At 36.0% G+C, this 23304-nt stretch overlaps 1 protein-coding gene across 3 annotated transcripts in view; it reads left to right on the plus strand.

Moving 5' to 3' along the window:
* The first annotated feature begins 307 nt into the window (after positions 1–307).
* Positions 308–23304, plus strand: part of LOC123551316 (uncharacterized) — a 49514-nt gene continuing 26517 nt past the window's right edge. The window contains exon 1 of one of the 3 annotated variants that reach the window (XM_053540840.1): positions 308–449. The gene's annotated coding sequence lies outside the window, so the exon portion shown is untranslated. Of the gene's footprint in view, positions 450–17782; positions 17801–23304 lie in introns of those variants that run through there. The other 2 variants (XM_053540843.1, XM_053540842.1) reach the window with 2 other exon arrangements.

Below are 23304 nucleotides of genomic sequence, written 5' to 3' on the forward strand. Positions count from 1 at the left end.
TTTAGGTAATGGGTACTAAGTTATAGGCCTATATTAGCCTGTTGGCTAATCGTCATAACGAAGAATATTCCTCCGGCCAGTAATCAACAATGGTAAGATTTTCTATAATATTTGTAATACCAGAGACTGCATGTGCATGTGTTGATGTGGACAATATTCTTCATTTTTTGCATGTAATCAGTGCTAGATAAACAAACTTATGACGGTCATAAATGATGCCTTTCCCTCATCTCTTAACTACTAGACTAAGCGCTTAAGTTCGACGCGCATACTGCTTCGTCAAGTCGAACATTAAACAAAGTGCCGCAACTTTGATCATGTCGGTGGTTAAACTTTGGAAGGTCAAATTATTCACTTCCGGTGTCAGTGGAACACCTTACAAAAATTTGGGAATTTGTTTGAAAAAAAAAATTATACTGTGGACCAGATATGAATAATTTCACATTACTGTAAGTAACATAAAACACTGTTATTATAGTTCAATTGTTTTCTCCTGTTTTCCTGTCCGAAATTATGTACTATTTGTGTTAAAATCGAGTCTGAAAATTAGCGAACTCAGAGCTTGGTACTGGTAGCAGACAACTCGGTGACCCGCCCTATATTATTTCCTGGAATCGACCTCTATCTTTGCGGAATTAATGAAAGAATTTAAAATATTTATATTTATGTGAATGTAGCAGGTTGAGAAAAATGTGCAGCAAGACTGCCACTCGATACCACTTGCCTTGGCACTAAATTATTACCAGGCATAGTGCTTGGCAAATGCACCCCATATAACTTGAAACTTTACTAGTACAGTCATATTGCAATTTCAAATCATGGGTGTGAAATTCCAATAGCCCGCTCGCATTGATAAGTCTTGATAGGACGAGTGGCAGGCAGTACCAGTTCGACTGTTGGGCAAGTGTTTTTTTATGTAGTAACTTGACCAGCATTTAACAAAAAATGTCCATATTACCTTGCATAATATAAATATCTTTGTGCTGGTAGACATTTGAAAATTCAATCGCACAGCAATAATGTAGTCCAACAAATTTGACACGATCTTAGGAAATATTGAGATAATGTTTTCATATGGGCAATATCCCCACTTGCGCAAAGCGCTCGAAAACCAAAATAGTGGAGGAAATTTCCGATGAAATTTTCATTGCTGCCGACACTTTAGATGCTATAGGTTTAAATGCCAATTTTGTCACAGATAGGCCATATTAAAATTTAAATAAAACTTGCATTATTGAAAGGGGAATCAATTCCTCATTGATTTATGTAGAAGTTATCAAATAATTTCCAAAACTACAAATTTTCTGGTGATTTAAACCTATGTATGTATAGTACACGATTAATGTTTCTGTGTCTACACGCTAAATGCAATATAGCAATAAAACCAGTGACTGTGTACTGTGATATATCCTACATTATTTTGGTCAAAAGTTTTGACGTTTATACTTCTGGAAAGTTGGAAAAATGGCTGGACATTAGCCCGGTAATGTATAGAAATCTGCCGGACCAAAAAACAATTAACTGGACAGAAAGAGAACTTGTAATGAAGAACCAAAAAAGCCTCAATAAACTACCATTTTAACAAGCCGTTTTATAAGCTAGGCACGAATCTTCGCCATTTATCATTTTTATTCAGAGAGAACCTCTTTATTTCATATTCATTTTTGCTTTCTGTACATTTGGCAGGAATGTTTTTTCATTAATTTCTGGATTCTGCATCCATGGGTATTTTTTAATAACGTCATTTTCTCTGAGATGTTGCGGCTACATTAAAAACATGTACCATAATCCAGACAAGGTAAAACATATTTTATCGGAGTTGATGTTATTATCATCACCATTTTTTCCCCATACTTTGTCAAAGCGTGACTTCGATGTCCAAACAAAAACAAACAGCCATTGTTTATTTGGAAAGCAACCAGGTGGTGGAAGTGACGAAGAGCGGAAGAAAGAAAAAGAAAATATTATGGCTTGCCAAGAAAAGGAAATTCAAGCAAAATCAATATGATGAAAAAAAAACAAACAGGAAATGTAGTGAACAATAGTATGTGTCTACTTGGTGTTATATTTGCAATTTTTTGGAGTTCATAATACTTATTTCATAAAGTGACAGTATTAAACATCTAGTCTGCCCCTAGCTGAAAATGTATCATATACCATCCAAAATGACCTTAAAACATTAGAAAAGTGGCAGTTGGACTGGGATACGGAATTCAATCCCTCCAATGTTATCATACATCATATTCCCTCACAATACAACCTGCAGGCTTGATTTGTTGGGCGGGGAGACTGCATTTCTTTTTTCTAGAGCCAGATTTTTCCTGTTTAATATTCATCCTTGCCTTTTCAACTCCCCCCTCCCCTCTCCACCCTAGCACCTGAAACTCTTTCTCTGCTTCTTTGATTTGGTTGCAGGCATAGCTCTCTGGCTGTATTTGGTGTGCTCTGTGCTTCCAGGAAATCTACCAGTAATCTTTCATCTTTTATGAACATACTTGAAAAATTATAATCAAATTCAGAAATAAACTGCCGTGGTAGCCTATATAGCTCTGTTGAAAAAGGAATGCTTAGGATTTAGATTGTATTTTTGTTTTGTTTTTTGGCAGAGTCCCTGGCTTGGGAAGGGCTTAAAAAATTGTGTCTCGGGTATCTCAAAAAGTATTTGAACTAGAGTTATTAATAATATAAGGTTGTTATTCAGCATGTGAAGTTGTGTCCCTTGGATTTTTATCAGGTTTCACACAGCCAGACTAGAGTTATGACCCTTGAGTTACTAAAGAATTTTTGTTTTGTTTTAAATACAAATGTAAATGTAAAATTTTAATCAAAATTTATGCTTTTAACAATGTCCAGTTTGGATTCTTTAGAAATTGTCAACATTTTTTCCCCTGTTTTGAAAGCCCACAGTGGTTCCATTCCCAACCAACGAACTGAATCTGTGAATGACCAGAATTTCTTTTTTTCTGCCTACCATTCAGACTTTGTACAGGTTTTCTTGTTTAGGTTGTAAAAATTGCCCACTTACCTGTAGTGTCATGGCCTCATTTGGAGCACTTTTGGTTATTTTCACCCATGTGTGGAATGGAAATAATAAACATATAATTGATTAAAAGGGTCATTTGAAGCATTTATGTATAATTTACTAGGCCTCTGGATTCAGTAGTCTGATATTTAGCGCGAGTTTTCAATAAAACCTCCCTTTTGGACTAAGGAAATCCTGGTTGAAATTTTAGGTGCAAGTTACTATCTCCAAAACCAATACAGATATTAAATTGAAACTTCACTTGTGTTTTGGGGGTTATAAAACTATCTGATAACATCAAGTCCCATAACTCTGACTTGCATTTTGACCAAAATATGTTTCCCCTTGAAGTTAAAACTTCTGGTTAAAGTTTTGTCTGAAAGTTACTATCTCCAAAACTAACGCAGATGCTAGATTGAAACTTTATTTAAACATTTTATCATTTAGGGTAATATTGTTAATTCCTGCTTCAGGGACAACAATTCGAATAGTCAAGCATTGGCTGTCTTACAGACAGCTCTTGTTAAGAAGAAAAGTACAGAAATAAACTGACATTGTATTTGCAACTATATATTATATATTTGTATATACTTCTTGTAAATACTGTTTTCTCTTTTGTGGCTAGAACCTGGTCACGGCGGTCAGTTAACTGTCACTGCTTTTCTTCATTGAGAAGATGACGAGGTTGAAACATTCAAAATCTAGAAAAAAGAAAGTTACCTGTTAAACGAATATTGCAAAATGGAAGTTTTTCCTACGGTTCTTTTTGACAGCTTTCATGTTATTTCAATAAATTTCAGTATGCTTTGAAAATTTGAAGGCAGCTTTTCGTTTGCTTTCAGTGGTGAGATTTATCTAGGATAGTTTTCAACAAAACAGAACACAGTACTTCTGATCAGGAGGTTTTTGGTTAGATTCAGGGCACAGCATCATTCTGTTGTGTGTAATGATTGACTGAGGAATATGTAGGTCTTTGGTCCTCAGATTCGTGTGTCAGTTAATCTGAGAAAAGGTTAAGGTATTAACCCTTATCATGCTGGACACAATTGATTCTGGGGGCCTCTATTGCTGAGTGGTTAAGGTCGCTGACTTCAAATCACTTGCTCCTCATCGATGTGGGTTTGAACCTTACTCGGGGCGTTGAATTCTTCATGTGAGGAAGTCATCCAGCTGGCTAACGGAAGGTCGGTGGTTCTACCCAGGTGCCCGCTCATGATGAAATAATGCACGGAGGGTCACCTGGGGTCTTCCTCAACCATTAAAGGTGGAAAGTCGACATAATTATGACCTACATGTATCATGTGTCGGTGCGACGTTAAATAAAAAAACCCCCCAAAAAACCAATTGATTCTGCCTTTGCAACCAGTGTAGATCATGATCAGCCTGCACATGTATCTGTGCAGTCTGAACTTGATCTTCACTCTTCGTCATTCAATCAGTATATTTTTGGTAAGCACCTCTTTAAACAGTGAATGGTATTGTCCAAATTGAACAATGGGCAAGTTCATTGTAGAAATTCAGCTGGGTAAGGGTAATGGAACTGTAATGACAGTGGCAAATTTCTAAGTGATTTTGTATTTTCGTTGTTTATTTTGATACTCATTGTCCATAAATGAAACTCATTATGGGCAGTGGTTATCTGTTACAACTGGAGAATGCCAAAATTGAAAACTGAGAAAACGTCATACGGAAGTTACCGATTGCAGTTAATTGTCCACTTCTTTAATACGGAAAAAGAATTCAGGGACACTGATTGATACAGTAATGTTGGGAAACTGCAGGACAGAAAATTTGTCTGTACGACATTTTGACGTTGCATCAAAAGTTTCAAAACTGAGTAAAATCATTTCCAAAGTGTGCATTATAGAAGCATATTCTGGTTGGAAAGCTGAATAGTAGCTGACAAATACAACAGCTTTCTCTGATGTTACTATAGACATTTTTTCAGGACAAACTTTAAAGCTATACTGGACCCAAATTTTGTATTTGAAAATACAAACAATTTCTACATATAGTTTATATAAACAAAAAACTTGTTTATAATATATGTATTAACAATACTTTGCAGTAGTTTTATGATAATGCACGTGAACAGTGAATGCATAATTATGCTAAACACAGTATCTGTGTGTACTACCATTTAAAAACGCAAGTTTCTTTTTAACAAAGTTTAATTATGAATGTAACTCAACATATACGATTATCAATAAGTTATTATATTAAGTAACAATAATTACAGTTGTTGAGGATTACTTGCATTTTAAGTAAATATCTAAAAATAAAATATATTACTGAAAGATGGGCATCAGATAATTTTAAATCAATGCAAGTTTTTAAATTGTGACAGTTGACAGGTAACCCTCCTATACTTTGTTTGGCCAGGTTAATGTCTCCGGTGCTATATGGCTTAAGGGGCTACTTTAAGTGTATGATATATACATTTGTAATAAAATTTTAGTTGTAGTTAAATGCTACATTAGTTAAATACTAACATCATGCTGAACTTTGCCTTCAGGGCAGAATTATGTCAAAGCAAAATAATAATTATTGCTTTAAGAGGTTAGCGGCACACTTACTGAGTGACCACATTTTGATTACAGCACAAAAGGTACTAAAACCTTCTATCTCAAGTTAAAATCTTTAGTTACGTACAACATATTTGACGAGTGTTAAATTTTGATTTGGACAAATTATGATCCTTGACCTGTAGCCACTTCTAAAGAGGGCGTGCATTAATTTGGACTAATTAGGAGTACGGCTCCACAGCATACTTGGTAATTACCTCTATATCCTATTTCAGTGTAATAACAGTGGTTTTATTCGTTTTATAGCTTTTTGTTTAGCTTTTGATACAGCACATACTAGAAATATCTCAGTGAAAATGTATAATATTTGCTAGAAGGAAAATTACGTTAATGTTATGAAAAATGGCATATTTTGTATAAATTGAGTGTGTGTTGTGTGGATGTTTTATGATTTCTTTATTTGACTTTAAACATGTTTGATTGTCAACACTGCTGTGTGGAGGTAAGAATGAATGATCTGTGATTTTGTTTGAAGATAATTGGACTACCCCCATATACAAATTTAACGGTTAGTACAATTTTTTTTTCTCATTTTAGAAAAAAAAAAAATGTACAGAAGCAGAAACTTTCAAAGCTATACCATTGGTTATGTTTTTTTGGTGTTCTCTAAATGGGAATCTTTTAAGGGCCGGCTTGGGCATTATACTAGGGCAGCCAACCCACATGTCCTTTGGATACTGTATACACAGAGAAAACGTCACAACTTGGGGGGGGCGGGGGGTGAAATTTAGCCTACTTTTCCTTATTGCTTGACAGATTTTCATATGATAAAGTGCATCGAAGACAGCAAATTGAGTGCTTCCTCTGTCCCATCAGTGCTTTCTTCAAACACCTCACCCAGCTGCGAAAGTGTGTATGTTGTCTACACAGTTTGTCCATGAAGAAGCAGTTGGCAACAAGTCATGGGTTGGTCACCCTGTGTACTTCTTTTGAGAAATATTAAGTACTTTTGCTTGAGCATGTAACAAGTTAGTAACGACGGTGTATCAGTTGTATATCAGTTGGCTTTGTTTATCATTCATTTTTTGCACTGTTGGGTTAGTTGGGTTAAAAATTTTGAAATTTGTGTCAACTTATTTTTTCCCTCAGATAAGCATGAAAAATGAAATATTTGGCTTTTAAAAAAACTGTAAATTCTGAAAATAGATGTTTTATTAGTGAATGTTTTGAGAACCTCGGTGAGGCCCTGTGTGAAGTTTATTACCGTCTCCCTTAAATTCATCTTCCCATTAGTACCTGTTGTGAACAGTAAACCTAATAGTTGTGATAAACATCCAGTTACAGTTTTTCTGTGCTTATTACAAAATAAAGTGTCTTTCAAACCTTGCCCTCCCAAGTGGTAGACAGGTCAAGGATTCCTGCAAACATTTCTAGGCATATAGCATTGTATAAATAAGATTTTTAAGGGCAAGACTTCCTGTCAAGTTTTTCTGTTAGGTAGACATGTTTTAATGGAAGGAAAAATAACATGAATGGAACAAACTCAGAGCAAATGTCTAAGTGACCCCTTATCTGACATACATGTACAGTGTCAGAAACTTTGACTAGTTCAAAAAAAAGATTAAACCTTTAGCCGGCTGGCGGCAAGTGATTTTTCCATTGTGACCAGGGCAGACCAAGATCAAGCTGCACGGATATTTGCGACCAGTGCAGACCAAGATAACCTTGTACATCCATGAAGGCACTTTTCGCTGTTCAGTCAGTAAATTTTCAGTGAAAACCCCTTTCAATAATAAGTGGTAATGCCAAAATTGAATAATGGACCTGTTCATTTTAGAAATACATCAGGATAAGGATCAAAAAAAAAAGGAAGAAAAAAGGTTCAGTAAAAATTGAAGGAGAAAATCGTAAACATCTAGTGCATCGCCTGGAAAATCTGCAACAAATGGTAAATTATTTAGGCCTCAGCTAAAAGCCTGTATTCTCTGGAGGAATGTAAGCAAAAAAAACTGTTGAGTAATCACAAAGAAATAACTCAGACAGAGAAGAAAGACTGTAGAAATTATATTTGTACTAGAAAGTATTCAAACCGCTTGGAGTCCAATTATGCAAAACCCATGTAACTGTTTAAAGAGTTTTCGAAAAGTGCGGAAGGTGCCAAATAGTTTTTGTCTATAGAATATTGCCTCACACCGGGGATATTCAGTTAATTACGCACATATATATTTTAACCTGCTGCCTGCAGAATGTTTTCGATGTGGTTGCGACTTGTCATACTGTTCACCTGCATAAAATTAAGATGGATGATTAAGGTAATATGGCCTATCAACAGTTTTTTTTTTCTCCGCTTAGAACATGAATTATGTAAAATGGAAATGTGAATCAAATCGTAAGAAATAATGAAGTTCCTAAGGTTTCAGAGTTAAAGGAGTTCCTTGTTTTGGGCCATTTCTGTCACCGTTTGAACACTTGCCTGGTTTATCGTGGTAGCGTTTTAAGAACTTATGGTTATAGGTCTTAAGTTTGGTTCCCGATTACATGGAAAATGTTCTATGGGAAGAAATGCCCCAATACACCATTAATGACATGTTTAGCTGAAACTATACACTGTTAAAATGTTTTGTTTTCTGAAAAAAACAAAACAGACTACCGTAGTTGTCATTTGATCAGCTGTCAGCTCAAGATTCTAAAGCTCTGTTTAATTTTTAGCTCACCTGTCACGTAGTGACAGGGTGAGCTTTTTTGATCTTCCGTCGTCTGTCCACAATTTCTTGTCTGCAAGATATTGGTTACATTTATGATTTTATTTTAACCAAACTTACACACAACTTGTAAAACCATAAGATCTTGGTTCCTTTCTTGAACTGGCAAGATCTCATAATGGGTTCCAGAGTTATGGCCCCTGAAAGGGCCAAAATTAGCCATTTTGACCTTGTCTGCACAATAGCAGCTTTATTTATGATTTGATTTTTATTAAACTTGCGCACAATTTGTATCACCATAAGATCTCGGTTCCTTTTTAGCTCACCTGAGCAATGCTCAGGTGAGTTTTCCTGATCGCTCGATGTCCGGCGTCCGTCGTCTGTCTGTCGTCTGTCGTCCGTCGTCCGTCAACATTTAGCTTGTGTATGCGATAGAGGCTGTATTTTTCAACTGATCTTCATGAAACTTGGTCAGAATGATATCCTTTATGAAATCTAGGCCGAGTTCAAAAATGGGTCATCTCGGGTTAAAAACTAGGTCACTAGGTCAAATCAAAGAAAAACCTTGTGTATGTAATAGAGGCTGTATTTTTCAATAAATCTTCATGAATATTGGTCAGAATGATAACCTTGATGAAATCTAGGCCGAATTTGAAAATGGGTCATCTCGGGTCAAAAACTAGGTCACTAGGTCAAATCAAAGAAAAACCTTGTGTATGCGATAGAGGCTGTATTTTTCAATTGATCTTCATGAATATTGGTCAGAATGATTGCCTTGATGAAATCTAGGCCGAGTTCGAAAATGGGTCATCTCGGGTCAAAAACTAGGTCACTAGGTCAAATCAAAGAAAAACCTTGTGTATGCGATAGAGGCTGTATTTTTCAATTATTCTTCATGAATATTGGTCAGAATGATAACCTTGATGAAATCTAGGCCTAATTTGAAAATGGGTCATCTCGGGTAAAAAACTAGGTCACTAGGTCAAATCAAAGAAAAACCTTGTGTATGCGATAGAGGCTGTATTTTTCAATTGATCTTCATGAATATTGGTCAGAATGATTGCATTGATGAAATCTAGGCCTAGTTCGAAAATGGGTCATCTCGGGTCAAAAACTAGGTCACTAGGTCAAATCAAAGAAAAACCTTGTGTATGCGGTAGAGGCGGTATTTTTCAATTGATCGTCATGAGTTTTGGTCAGAATGATAACCTTGATGAAATCTAGGCCGAGTTCGAAAATGGGTCATCTGGGTTCAAAAACTAGGTCACTAGGTCAAATCAAAGAAAACCCTTGTGTATGCGATAGAGGCTGTATTTTTCAACTGATCTTCATGAAATTTAGCCAGAATGATTACCTTGATAAAATCTAGGCCGAGTTCGAAAATGGGTCATCTGGGTTCAAAAACTAGGTCACTAGGTCAAATCGAAGAAAAACATTGTGTATGCCATAGAGGATGTAGTTTTCAGTTGATCTTCATGAAATTTAGTCAGAGTGATTGCCTTGATGAAATCTAGGTAGAGTTTGAATATGGGTTATCTGAGATCAAAAACTAGGTCACTAGGTCAAATTAAAGAAAAATCTTGTGTATGCGATAGAGACTGTTGTTTTCAATTGATTTTATGAAATTTGGTCAGGATGATTGCCTTAATGAAATCTAGGTCGAATTTGAATATGGGTCATCTGAGGTCAAAAACTAGGTCACTTGGTCAAATCAAAGAAAAAACTTGTGTATGTGATAGAGGCTGTATTTTTCAATTAATCTTCATGAATTTTGGTCAGAATGATTGCCTTGATAAAATCTAGGTCGAGTTTGAACATGGGTCATCTAGTGTCAAAAACTAGGTCATATCTAAGAAAATGCTTGTTTTATCGCAAGAGACCAATTTTTTTGTCCAGTCTTAATGAAAATTGGTCAGAATATTTGTTTCCATGAAATCACTAGGTCAAACATGTTTTACACTGTTATGGTGTGTTTCTTAGGTGAGCGACCTAGGGCCATCTTGGCCCTCTTGTTTGAACTGGCCAGATTTCATTATGGGTTCTAGAGTTATGGCCCCTGAAAGGGCCAAAATTAGCTATTTTGACCTCGTCTGCACAATAGCAGCTTCATTTATGATTTGAATTTAATCAAAATTGCTCAAAACTTGTGTCACCATAAGATCTCGGTTCCTTTCTTGAACCGGCCAGATCCCATAATCGGTTCCAGAGTTATGGCCCCTGAAAGGACCAAAATAAGCTATTTTGACTAGCAGCTTCATTATGTCTCCCACCACACAATGGTGTGGGAGACATATTGATTTACTCCAGTCTGTGTGTCTGTCTGTCACAAAGCTTGTCCGCACTCTAAGTCGAACATTTCTCATCCGATCTCCACCAAACTTAAATAAAATGTATTTTACCACAAGACCTCGGCCAAGTTCGATAATTAGCCAAATCGGCCAAGGAACTTCGATATTATGGCCCTTGACAATAATTAAGGAATCACCTAGAGGCAAATGTGCTGAAGTATTCATTCTCAAACATGCACCAAAAACCATTCATCTTGTCTGCACTCTAAGTCAAACATTTCTTACCCAATCTTCACCAAACTTGAACAAAATGTGCCAATAAGTCCTTTGCCAAAGTTCGATAATTAGCCTAATCGGCCAAGGAACTTTGAAATTATAGCCCTTGACAATAATTAATGAATCACCTAGACTCATAAAAATGCTGAAGTATTCATTCGCTAAACATGCACCAAAAACCATTCATCTTGTCTGCACTCTAAATCAAGCATTTCTCATGCGATCTTCACCAAACTTGATCAAAATGTGTTTTACCATAAGTCCTCAGCCAAGATTGATAACTAGCCAAATCGACTTAGGCACTTAGGAATTATGGCCCTTGAATTACCAAAAATCAGCCTTTTTACTCTTGTCTGCACTCTTTAAGTCGAATATTTCTCATCCGATCTTACCAAACTTGAACAAAATGTGTGTGACCATACGACCTCTCCCAGGTTCGATAACTAGCCAAATTTGCAAAGGCACTTCAGAATTATGGCCCTGGAATCACTGAAAATCAGCCATTTTACTCTTCAAAGGTATATTTGTTATGAACTAAACAGAATAAAAAGACTGACTTAGTATTTAGATGATTAGGCAGTTGAGGGAGACATGCGCTTTTCTCAAAAGCAGCTCTAGTTTATGATATGATTTTAACCAAACTTGCACACAACTTGTATCATCACAAGATCTTGGTTCCTTTCTTGATCTGGCCAGATTTCATTATGGGTTCCAGAGTTATGGCCCCCTGATAGGGCCAAAATTAGCTATTTTGACCTTGTCTGCACAATAGCAGCTTCATTTATGATTTGAATTTAATCAAACTTGCACAAAACTTGTGTCACCATAAGATCTTGGTTCTTTTCTTGAACTGGCCAGATCCCATAATGGGTTCAAGAGTTATGGCCTCGGAAAGGAACTTCGAAATTATGGCCCTTGACAGTAATTAATGAATCACCTAGACTCATAAAAATGCTGAAGTATTCATTCTCAAACATGCACCAAAAACCATTCATCTTGTCTGCACTCTAAATCAAGCATTTCTCATGCGATCTTCACCAAACTTGATCAAAATGTGTTTTACCATAAGTCCTTGGCCAAGATTGATAACTAGCCAAATCGACTTATGACTAAACAGTATAAAAAGACTGACCTATAATGCGTTCAAGAGTTATGGCCCCGGAAAGGGTCAAAATTAGCTATTTTGACCTTGTCTGCACAACAGCAGCTTCATTAAATTCTATGATTGGATTTTAACCAAACTTGCACACAACTTGTATCACCATAAGATCTCGATTCTTTTTTATATGCCCGAAGGGAGGTCTTATCACTCTTATGTTATCGCTTTGGTGTCCGTCTGTCTGTCTGTTAGTTAGCAATTTCCCTTTTGCTCTGTATCTCTTGAATCCCTCGAAGGATTTCAAAGAAACCTGACACAAATGTTTACCTCATCAAAATGACATGCAGAGCGCATGTTTTGGATGGCTCACTTCAAGGTCAAGGTCACACTTAGGGGTCAATGGTCATATGACTTTGTTTTGTTTGTGTATTGCTCTGCATTTGCGTTGCATTGCAGTGCTCTTGTTTTTATTTGGCAGATCCTTCTTTTGTTCACTTACAATAATTTTTTTTAATTACTTCCCTTTTATGTTACTATAAATAGCTTATTTAGTAACTTTTTTATTATTGGCTGTAGGGAAAAACCGAGACCAGACTGTGGTACAATATGGATGATACAATGTACCTCCAATATTTAGGTGTATTTTGACATATCTGTACCTTGTGAGATTTTTTCTTTCTTTTTGGTTAAATTCCTTCCCTTTGTTGGATTTTTTGACCTTCTAGTCCTTAAGTGCAATGATATAGGGCCATTATGGCCCTCTTGTTTGAAAATTTTGTCACTCATCTACCTTCTTGTGAATGTTTCCCATATTCCACTCCCATATTCAGCTTGTCTTCAAACATTTACAAGAGATGCCAAGCTGTGTGTTTGTATACTGCTAAGCTATATAGGACAGAATTTAAGTCTTGGTATGAACTGATGGAATCAAGGGACAAACTTTCTTTCAGAGACAACTGGTCCTGCAGGACTAGTGTCTTACAATTATTTCTTGTACAGGTTTCGAATATTGCAAATATCTGTAATAAATTCAATATGTTTTTTTACGTCACGTGCGTCATAGCAACACGCCGTCAGCTGCAAGTACCAACTTGTTTCCTTGTTCATACACACCGAATCTGTAATCAAAGGCCAATGACCTATGACATTACAGTAGGTTTGCTTTGCGGGATTATTTCAGTCAGGTTAGTACAGTCATTGCATTACTGATTTCTACCAGCAGAAATGCACTCCTGTAGGACGACCAAACAGAAAATTCCACTAACTTGTCCTCAGGCCATTTCTACTTGTCAATAAGAGCATACTACCATTTGAGTGGAATTTTTATCCCCTGGGTGTGTCTGTTTTGGAACAATTGAGAAAGGTTCGAGCCAGCAACATAGGTCACTTTGTCCACTTGTCTGATCTTCATACGTATGCAGCACCACACCTCTATAGAACTGTCAATATTAGTAGCACAACACCTGATAGATTTTGTTGACTCAGGGAATACTTTAAATTTTTGTGGAATGTTTCTGCAGTTAACACTCGTGCATTTTTAGCTCTGTCTCTGCATCTACCAATTAACATGAACTTTTCTAGGCAATTATGAAGTCATTAAGACTAGATGTTGCACTTGAACTTCTTGCTGAAAACAGAAATAAACCCTCCTTGCACAGAAATAGAACATGTGAAAGTTAAAAGAGTGCCTCCAGAATGAAGTGTCCATAATTTGTGTTTCACCCATTATAACAGTAGTAGCAGGAGATAGATTTGCCAGACCTTTTCATCTCAGTTAGGCACATCTGCGAAAACAAACACAGTTGTCCAAGATATTTCCATATGAGCCGTGCCATGAGAAAACCAACATAGTGGGTTTGCGACCAGCATGGATCCAGACCAGCCTGCGCGTCCACGCAGTCTGGTCCACTGGCGCCAGATCAGAAAGAAATGCCCCTGTACATGTTATACCCTACCCCCTAGGTATTCTATAAGAACCATGGTCGTGAACGGGAAAATATACTAACCCATTTCAATCGCGTATTTCATATCTAAAACACGCAGTTCAGTAAATGTGTACTATTGATATTAAACAAGTGGTAATTTATCTTCCGTTGTGTACCGGTCACATTTCTTCAATAGTTCTTATCTTAGAAAAACAACGTGTAGTTTACAGTTTTTTCACAGGTACACAAAAAACTTGCTTGAACTTCCCTGGTGAAGTTCCGTTCTAGATTATAGACACACTCTGATTGGCTGATATGAAAATGTATGTCAGTCGTCATTTTACTACACGTGTACGCTAAAATGTTTATCTGCAGCATAAATGTGCAAAATGAATTAAATAAACAGAATAGATGTATAACTATGTATGATTTCAAATTCAAAACCATATACAAGATGAATTTCATTCATCATTTCGAGTCTTATCGTAAAACTGTGAATATATTGCATTCTGTTTTTGTTTGTTTACATTTCGCTTAACATGTGCACACAGTCGTGACCTCTAGACCGGATGTTCATTAGGGAAGTTCACGCAAGTTTTTTCTGTAACGTTGACATAAGCATAAAATATACGGAGCATCTCTGCAATATGGAATATTGAGACAAGGTGACTGGTGCACGATTGAAGATAAATTATCGCTTGTTTAATATCAGTAGTACACATTTACTGACCTGTGTGTTTTAGGTATGAAATACGCGATTGAAATGGGTTAGTATATTTTCCCGTTCATGACCATGGTTCTTATAGAATACCTAGGGGTAGGGTGTAACACGTACGGAGGCATTTTCTTTCTGATCTGGTGCCAGTGGTCTGGTCAGGCTCCATGCTGTTCGCTTTTAAAGCCTATTGGAATTGGAGAAACTGTTAGCGAACAGCATGGCTCCTGACCAGACTGCGCGGATGCACAGGCTTGTCTGGATCCATGCTGGTCGCAAAGCCACTATGTTGGTTTTCTCATGGTAGGCTCATATATTCATTTTAAAGTTGTGAAAGTAGAAGTCATATATAGACTACTTAATGTTTTCAGTTGACAGAGGAAATTACCCTTATTCATTTACCATTACGGTTGACTTGTGTTTGGAAGTTGTTAGCATCAACAAATTAGTTTTTCCAGGAGTCCGCCCACTTAACTCAGTAGGGAAAGTGCAGATCTGTGAATTGCGAGGTTGTGAGTTCACATGGACGAGGTGTATGTTTGCTGTGACGATTTGATAAAAAACTTCGACATCATTTGTCCTCCACCTCTGATTTATGTGGGGAAGTTTGCAGTTACTTGCAGAGAACAGGTTTGTACTGGTACAGAATCCAGGAACACTGGTTAGGTTTACTGCCCGCCATCATTTTAGTCAAAACCATTAGATTTCATGCTTATAAAGTAAAATGATTTTACAGTATTTTAACAATCACTTCAAACATTTTGATGTTACAAACTTCTAATATTTTAGGAATGTTTGGTGTAAAGTATCTTTGTAGGGATGTGTTTTTCATTTATCGTGTTAACCAACAGTTCTAAAGTATCTTAAATATCTTATAACAATGTACAACATAGAATGTTGTTATGTCAAATGTTGATCTCCAACAGTTGTAGTAAAATGCATACCTTTCAAATTTGATCCATCAAAAATTGTTTTCAACCAGTAAAGAGAAGACCCCACTCACCCCAGTAAACAGACACTGCTGTGACAGCCTGCCTTCATCCTGGGTTTTGTACTTGGATTTTTGTAACTTAAACCGTCTCAAGATGTTTTCATTTCATTTCCAATACAAATTCTAACATTATTCTCTATATGTATTTCAAATTCCTGTAAAAAAAATCAGCATTTAAATTGTTACATTATGTGAGGAAAATCAAATGTTCACTTGTTTTGAGGAGTTGAGTTTGCAGCGTTAAGACTGCTTCAGCCATTCTCTGTGACTTCTTGTTTCAAGTAAGATTTTTGTTTGTGATGTACCAATAGAAAATTTAAACTAACCCTTATTATGAATGATCAGTGTAGATCATGATCAGCCTGCACATCTGTCATCCATGCAGTCTGATCATTATCTGCACTGTTTGCTATTCAGTCAATATCTTTTTTGATAAGCACCCCTTTTAATAGTTAATGGTACTGTCCAAATTGAAAGATGGACAAGTTCATCACAGAAATTTAGCAGAGTAAGGGTTATTAAAGTTTCTGCTATCAGCTTTTCTTTCCCCTCTGTCAGAGATGTATGGATTCTTATGAGTGTACATTATAAGCAATATTGTACCAGAAAATATTATGACCTGCTGATCTGCTTTCGTGGTCTATTTTTAGCACTTGAAATTGGCAGCCAGAAGCATTTATTGAGCAGTTTTTGTTACAATTGAAGAAATGGTGTATGGAATGCAGTGTCAGGTTAACTCCAAGTAGTTTATGTTTGAAGTCAGTAATCTCATACAGCGGAGAACTGTATCAGTATTTTAAAGTTTGTTATGAGAAACATATTAACATTTAAAGTTTGTAATGGTCTCGATGTTCCGTAAACCACATAATTGTCCTCGTTAAAGGACACTGAAAATTATTCTTGGATATTAAGAATTTGGCCTGGATATAGATTTAATTGACAGATTTGGAAATGGGCACATATGATTAATATTTGAGCAGTGCCATGGGAAAACCAACATAGTGGCTTTGGGACCAGCATGGATACAGACCAGCCTGCGCATCTGCACAGTCTGGTCAGGATCCATGCTGTTTGCTTTCAAAACCTATTGCCATTAGAGAAACTGTTGGCGAACAGCATGGATCCTGACCAGACTCACGGATATGCAGGCTGGTCTGGATCCATGCTGGTCGCAAAGCCACTATGCTTGTTTTCTCATGGCGCGGCTCATTTAAGTTTCTAACAGTGATGTTAACCAAGGCAAGGTACATGTAGAAGTTCTAAAGCCTTTAAGGCACAAGGACAAAAGAAAATAAAGAAATTTTGCAATAAGAATTGAAGGAAAATGAAAAACTTGTTTCATATATCCAGAAATTGATATAATGTATTTTTCTGGCAGACTGGTATAGGTACAAAATTTTATTGCCTCCCTTTTCCATTGAGCTTTCAGAAATATTATTTTCAGTCTTACAGAGGTTGTGTATGTGTCTTTTGATGACCTGAATTAATTTAAGAGTCAAGGGTCAAGGTCACAGTGATCTTGTTCTGATATATAATATTGGACATTTCTTGTGCCTATAGCAATTTTAGTACAGAAAAATATTTGCCTGTTGGTATATCTAAGATTTATAACCATATTGTATTTTTCAGGGTATTAGATCATTTAAGGTCAAGGTCTCAGAGGTCATTCAAACTAAAAATTATACACGAAGGTACCTTTGACATTTGGGTGCATATTATGTGATTCGTAAACAGGTCTTGTTTTTGTCAGCATGTCCCTGTTATAATTTCCTTCAGGATTTTCATGCATCCTTCAGCTGCCACCATGCACAAATTATGATAACCGATTTTCCCAAGCAGTTTCTTATCTAGACAACTAATTAAAACAATGCATAGGTGTAAACTGGTGGCATTTTCCTTGCTCCTTTTGCAAGTTTTCTCAGGCATCTTAAAGATTTTTTTTTTTCATAGCAAGCAGATGTTTTTTCCGAGGCCTGCACAGATGTTTTGAAGGGAATCATGGAATGTGAAGCTCTCCAGTTTCGGAGGTACAAATAGTACTAGTATACTGCTTGAAAAAAGCTTTCGCAGCTGTTTGAAGGTTTCATGAGAGAAAGTTTTGAAGTGGGCTTTCTCCGAATCTTTTCTGTTGAAAGGATAACTGTTTGTTTTAAGTGTTAGAGTGTGGTTAAGAGAAGTTAACTAGAAGTTATTGAACAATGAGAAAAGTTTATGGAATTAGTACATATAGTGGGATATTTGAAATAACGGCTATCAAGTGAGTACATAGTATATTTATGCTTTGAACCAAATGTTTTGTGCAACTATTATAAATTTTCAAGAAAACAAACACTGAGAATTTTAAATAATAATTATTTTGGATTTTGTAATGTGCTTTTATACATTGATAACAAGATGTAATTAAGTTAATTCTCAAGTAGTAATATAGAGAACACTGGTTCTTAAATAGTGTTCAGAAATGGAACATTAAATGTTTTATTTTCTTCTTTTTTTCATAAAGAAAACATTATAGTTATGCAAAAATAAGATGCAAAATCTTGTTTATTGTAAAAAAAATACTGTTACTATAAATAAATGCAAAAAATGCTTCGGGCTTTTGAAATAATTCTGCAGTGTTAATTGTAACAGAATGGGTCAGCTGGTCATCCTGGAGGTTGCAAGTTTGAACCATGCTGGATTAGTACTGGCTTTTCTAGAAAGTTGAGTAAAGTTATTTAAGTTACGCTGTAAGATGTCTCTATAATCAGGCTAGAGTAAAGCTGTGCAGACTACAAAAACATAAAAGAACTTTCAGACACGTGCAACAGGCAGCAGCAATGTGATTTTTCTCGGTGTCTGTGTAAAGTCAAGTGACAGTTATTGTAAGCTTTCAAAGAACTACTAGGATATAAATACTAGTGATTTGAATGGTTCATTCTTTGCAATTAATAGAAATATTACATATCAATTTGTTTTGCACATCTTTTTTTTGCATGGTCCCTGAGTTTAAAATTTGGAAAAAATGTCTCAGCTGAAAATGTCTTTAAAACAACCTTTTTTTACCTGTCTTAACTATTTTGGAAGAGCACTTAGTGTTGTATGGTGTCAGACACCCATCTGGAACCCTGCATTCAGACCAGATTTATAATTATTATTATTATCATTATTATTTTAAAAAACTTGACATATGTCTCCCCAAAATTTAGGGAGAAACGTGCTGTTTTTGGTGTGATTGTCTATCCATTATAAAGTAATGTGTGCTGTTCAGATTTCAACTTATTGTAATGTGGGTTCAGGGTCATGGAAGAATGGCGAGGTCAAAGGTCAGGTAGGCAGTATTTCATGCCCATTTTGTATCTTTTTATGTCTTTTTTAGGATTTTCAATTCAGGTAGCATAAATTTTTTTTGTAATGAGACAATCCAGTGATGTTGGGTAAAGATCAAGGTCATATATTGAGGTCAAACGTTACATAGACACTATGTCTTGCCCGGATTTTTTTGAGAATGATACAGGTTTCAGTAAAATGGGGGAAAATGAGTGAGAAATTACAGTTTGGGGAGCAGGAGTGAAGGATACAGAAACTGATGCACTACCACTAGCTGAGGTAATTCTTAAAAATGGCAAATTGTGCATAATTAACTGCTGTTCAGTTCAACTAACAGGTCAGTTTTAACATACATTATTTCAAATAATATCAGACAAATGAATTTGCGTTATCCATATTCAAGTACTTTTAGTCACAAATTCTTAAGTTTAGAAATTTAATCACACATAAACAACTAAGTTGTTTACTTTATCATGTCAAGGTAGTTTACACTCTGGTGTCATCTGCTTCGAAATATATTTGGTGTCATTGTACCCGGTAATGTATTTTGATAAAGATTCTCTTGAAAAGATAATGTTAGATGTAATATTTTTCAAATGCAATTTTCGGGTACAGTAAGTTATGCCTAAACTTTAATTTATATTTGTGAAAATTTCCTGAATGTTGGGGAATTTTTGCCTGCTATTTGGGGAAAAACGTACTTGAGTCACTTTAGAAACGAAAAAAAAAGTCCCTGTTTTGTGTACTTGATATCTTTTGAATTGCTAAAGTACATTAAAATTAGTTGTCACAACTTCTTACAATAGTGAGAATGGGTTCAGAACACCCATCCTTTGAAATGAACATGTACTTGGAAGACATTATTTTGCTGTTATCAATTGTACTAGTAACATTTAACAAGTTGCCTAAAAATGATTAGAAACTTGTTATATTGGAGTATATTCAGCAACCACTGAGAAATTAATCCCTGAAACTACATTCAAATAGAATAGAACCAATCCTATAATTGTCTGCACTAAATATACTCATACAAATTCCTTTTTTTTTTGTAATGATAATGTGTGAAAACTATTATGTCTAAGAGCTTTTCAGAAAGTTTGGTTCTTATTATTATGTCAGCAGTAATCTATGTTCATCTTCAAAATTCTTCCAAACAGTATGTGGCAATATACTAATTACAAGTTAAAATCTGTACCTCTTCTGACTGCATTTAATTTTGTATTTTACTTATGTGATAGAGGGAGTGTTTCTGTTGATTGCCTTCTTGGTCCAAGCTAATTTCAAATCCCAGTCTAAGTTTCTTGAAGCCATTGTTTTCATTCCCAGTCAAAGCTTTTCTGAGGCCATCGGTTTCTTTCTCAGTCCAAGCTTTTCCGAGGCCATTGGTTTCTTTCTCAGTCCAAGCTTTTTCGAGGCTGTTGGTTTCGATCTCAGTCCAAGTTTTTCCAAGGCCATTGGTTTCAGTCTCAGTCCAAGCTTTTCCAAGGCCTTTGATTTCTTTCTCAGTCCAAGCTTTTTCAAAGCCCGTGGTTTCTTTCTTAGTCCAAGCTTTTCCAAGGCCATTGATTTCTTTCTCACTCCAAGCTTTTCCAATGTCATTGGTTTTTTTCTCAGTCCAAGTTTTTCTGAGGCTGTTTGTTTTTCAGTCCAAGTGTTTCCAATGTCATTGATTGCTTTCTCAGTCCAAGCTATTCCAACTCTCTCCGAGGTGAGTCCAAGCTTTTCCAAGGCCATTGGTTTCATTCTCAGTCCAAGCTTTTCTGAGACCATTGGTTTCTTTCCAAGTCAAAGCTTTTCAAAGGCCATTTGTTTCTTTCCTGTCCATGCTTTTTAGAGGCCATTGGATTCTTTCTCAGTCCAAGCTTTTCCAAGGCCATTTTTTTCTCAGTCCAAGCTTTTCTGAGGCCATAATAATGGTTGTTTACTTTCTTAGTCAGAGTTTTACAGAAGCCATTTGCTTCTTTCCCAGTCAAGGCAATTTATTTCTTTCTCAATTCAACCTTTTCCGAGGCCATTGATTTCTTTCTCACTCCAAGCTTTTCTGAGGCCATAATAATGATTGTATTCTTTCTTAGTCCAAGTTTTACAGAAGCCATTTGCGTCTTTCCCAGTCAAGCTTTTAAGAATCAAATGATTTCTTAATCAGTCCAAGCTTTTCTGAGGCTATTGGTTTCTTTCGCAATTCAAGGTTTTTTAAGGCTAATGTTTTCTTTCTCTGTTCAGGCTGTTCTGAGGCGATTTGTTTTCTTTCTCAGTTCAAGTTTTTCCGAGTTTCATTCCCAGTTTAAGAATTTCTGAGGCCATTGGTTTCTTTCTCAGTCCAAGCCTTTCAGAGGCCATTGTTTTTTTTCTCAGTCCAAGATTTCCTGAGACCATTGGTATCTTTCTCAGTCCAGGTTTTTCCAAGGCTATGAGTTTCTTTCTCAGTCCAGGTTTTTCCAAGGCTATGAGTTTCTTTCTCAGTCCAGGTTTTTCCAAGGCTATTGGTTTCTTCCTTCTCAGTCCAGGTTTTGCCAAGGCTATTAGTTTCTTTCTCAGTCCAGGTTTTTCCAAAGCTATTAGTTTCTTTCTCAGTCCAGTTTTTGCCAAGGCTATTGGTTTCTTTCTCAGTCCAGGTTTTTTCCAAGGCTATTGTTTTCTCAGTCCAAGCTCTCATGAGGCCATTTGTTCTTTCTTGATGTTAGCACTGTCACATTGCTGTTTGTACTGCTCTGTAAGATGAATCTTCAGTAGGGAGCAAGGTTTGTCTGGTCATATTTTTCTGAGGAATTACGCTGTTTTTGTCTCGGATCACGTTGATAAATCTTTAATTTCTGGGATCACGTTGATAAATCTTTAATTTCTGTGAGTTGCATGGATATCCATGCATACTTCTGAATATTTTTACATGCGATAGCATACATACTACTAAGTGTCTAACATTGAAACTGGTATAAGCTGGTAAGGAAGAAAGAAACAAAGTTATGAAATTGTCATAGCTCTTTACTAAGGAAATTTAAGTATCTAAACTGAGCGCTATGGTCAAAATGTAATTGGGAATCAGACCTAGATTGCTACCTGCTAACAATTGTGCCATTGACTCCAGAAATAGCCAACCAGAAACATTTTTGTAAGTGAGGAAGTTAAAATTTCTGTTAGAAGCATTCATCAAGAGTTTCAGCAGTGTTTGCTGTGCTGACTAATATTCCAAGATATAACCATTTTTTATCAGAGATCTATTTATAGTGCCTGTCTAGTTGTGGCTGATGGATATTGGAAAAATATATAGTATACTGTATTCAAAAAGTTCTGGAACTCTTGTCATGAGGAATATCAAGATTTTTTGCTCTGGTAAATTTTAGTTAGCACAAGAAATTTTAGCATACAAAATAATTATAAACTTCAGCCACATTTTTTTCTTTGATAGAAATTTTATATTTTACTGGTTGGGAACCATTTTCCGGACACATTTTCATATATCGGCTCCATTATTCCCTAAAAAAAAATTTGACATAAATGAACCCCACACTGCACAAACTTCAGCCCCTTCCGCATCTGATGTTGTAATCAGCATTCCGTTGTGACGTAAAATATGGGTTCCATGAGGCCTCAAATGGGGTCACTAAAAGAAGTTATTTTCCCCGTGAGTTAAACCAGTAGCCGGACAAATATTTTGACCATGTTTTGCTGTTATTTTGATATCGAAAGAAGTAATTAAACTATTTTTACATATTTCTTTATCATTAATCTCTTTTAAAATGCACATGAAACATAACCCAGCGTCCAATAGCGGCTACGAAGCAAACCGAAGTTGACTATAAAAACTCCAATTTCGTTTAACATGAATTCTTGATAATTCCAATAGATGTAGAAGAAAATTAGTGCAAAAATTAGGCAGCCCTGCATTTTATGTAACTATTACCGTGAAATTAAAAGTAGCAGATGTTATCCTTGGCAAGTGTAAACTACTGCGCATGCGCAATGCTATCTTCATGCCCCATTTAGACAGAAAGTTGTTTTGTAAACACAGGCGAGGTATCATTATTATTAAAAACCTAACTTTATACAGCCGTGTAATATAGTGGCTTGTTGTAGACATCAAGAACAAACATCTAAATGATCTAGTTGAAACAATTACGTGAATAACAACGGAATAAAGCAGTGTTACAGTGTCCGGAACGACCTGTCCGGAAACTGGTTCCACCAGTTGTCTTATTGTGGAACATAGATCTGGACTTAAGACATCGTACTAAAAACTTGATAATGTGTCAGTTGAGTCCAATATGTCCAGGGGTGTTCAAAGATATCCGTCATGATCTATTGAAAGCAAATATTGGATTTACCTTATTGGAAAATAAACAGTGTCAATTGTTAGGTCAACTGCCACATTTTCAAAGTTTATCATATGTTTGAACGTCTTTCATCCAACCGTCACACTTCTTGTTTCTCATCGTCCTATATTTTCCTTCAATTGAA

This window comes from Mercenaria mercenaria, chromosome 4 (genome assembly GCF_021730395.1).
Source record: "Mercenaria mercenaria strain notata chromosome 4, MADL_Memer_1, whole genome shotgun sequence".
Taxonomy (NCBI): Eukaryota; Metazoa; Mollusca; class Bivalvia; order Venerida; family Veneridae; genus Mercenaria; species Mercenaria mercenaria.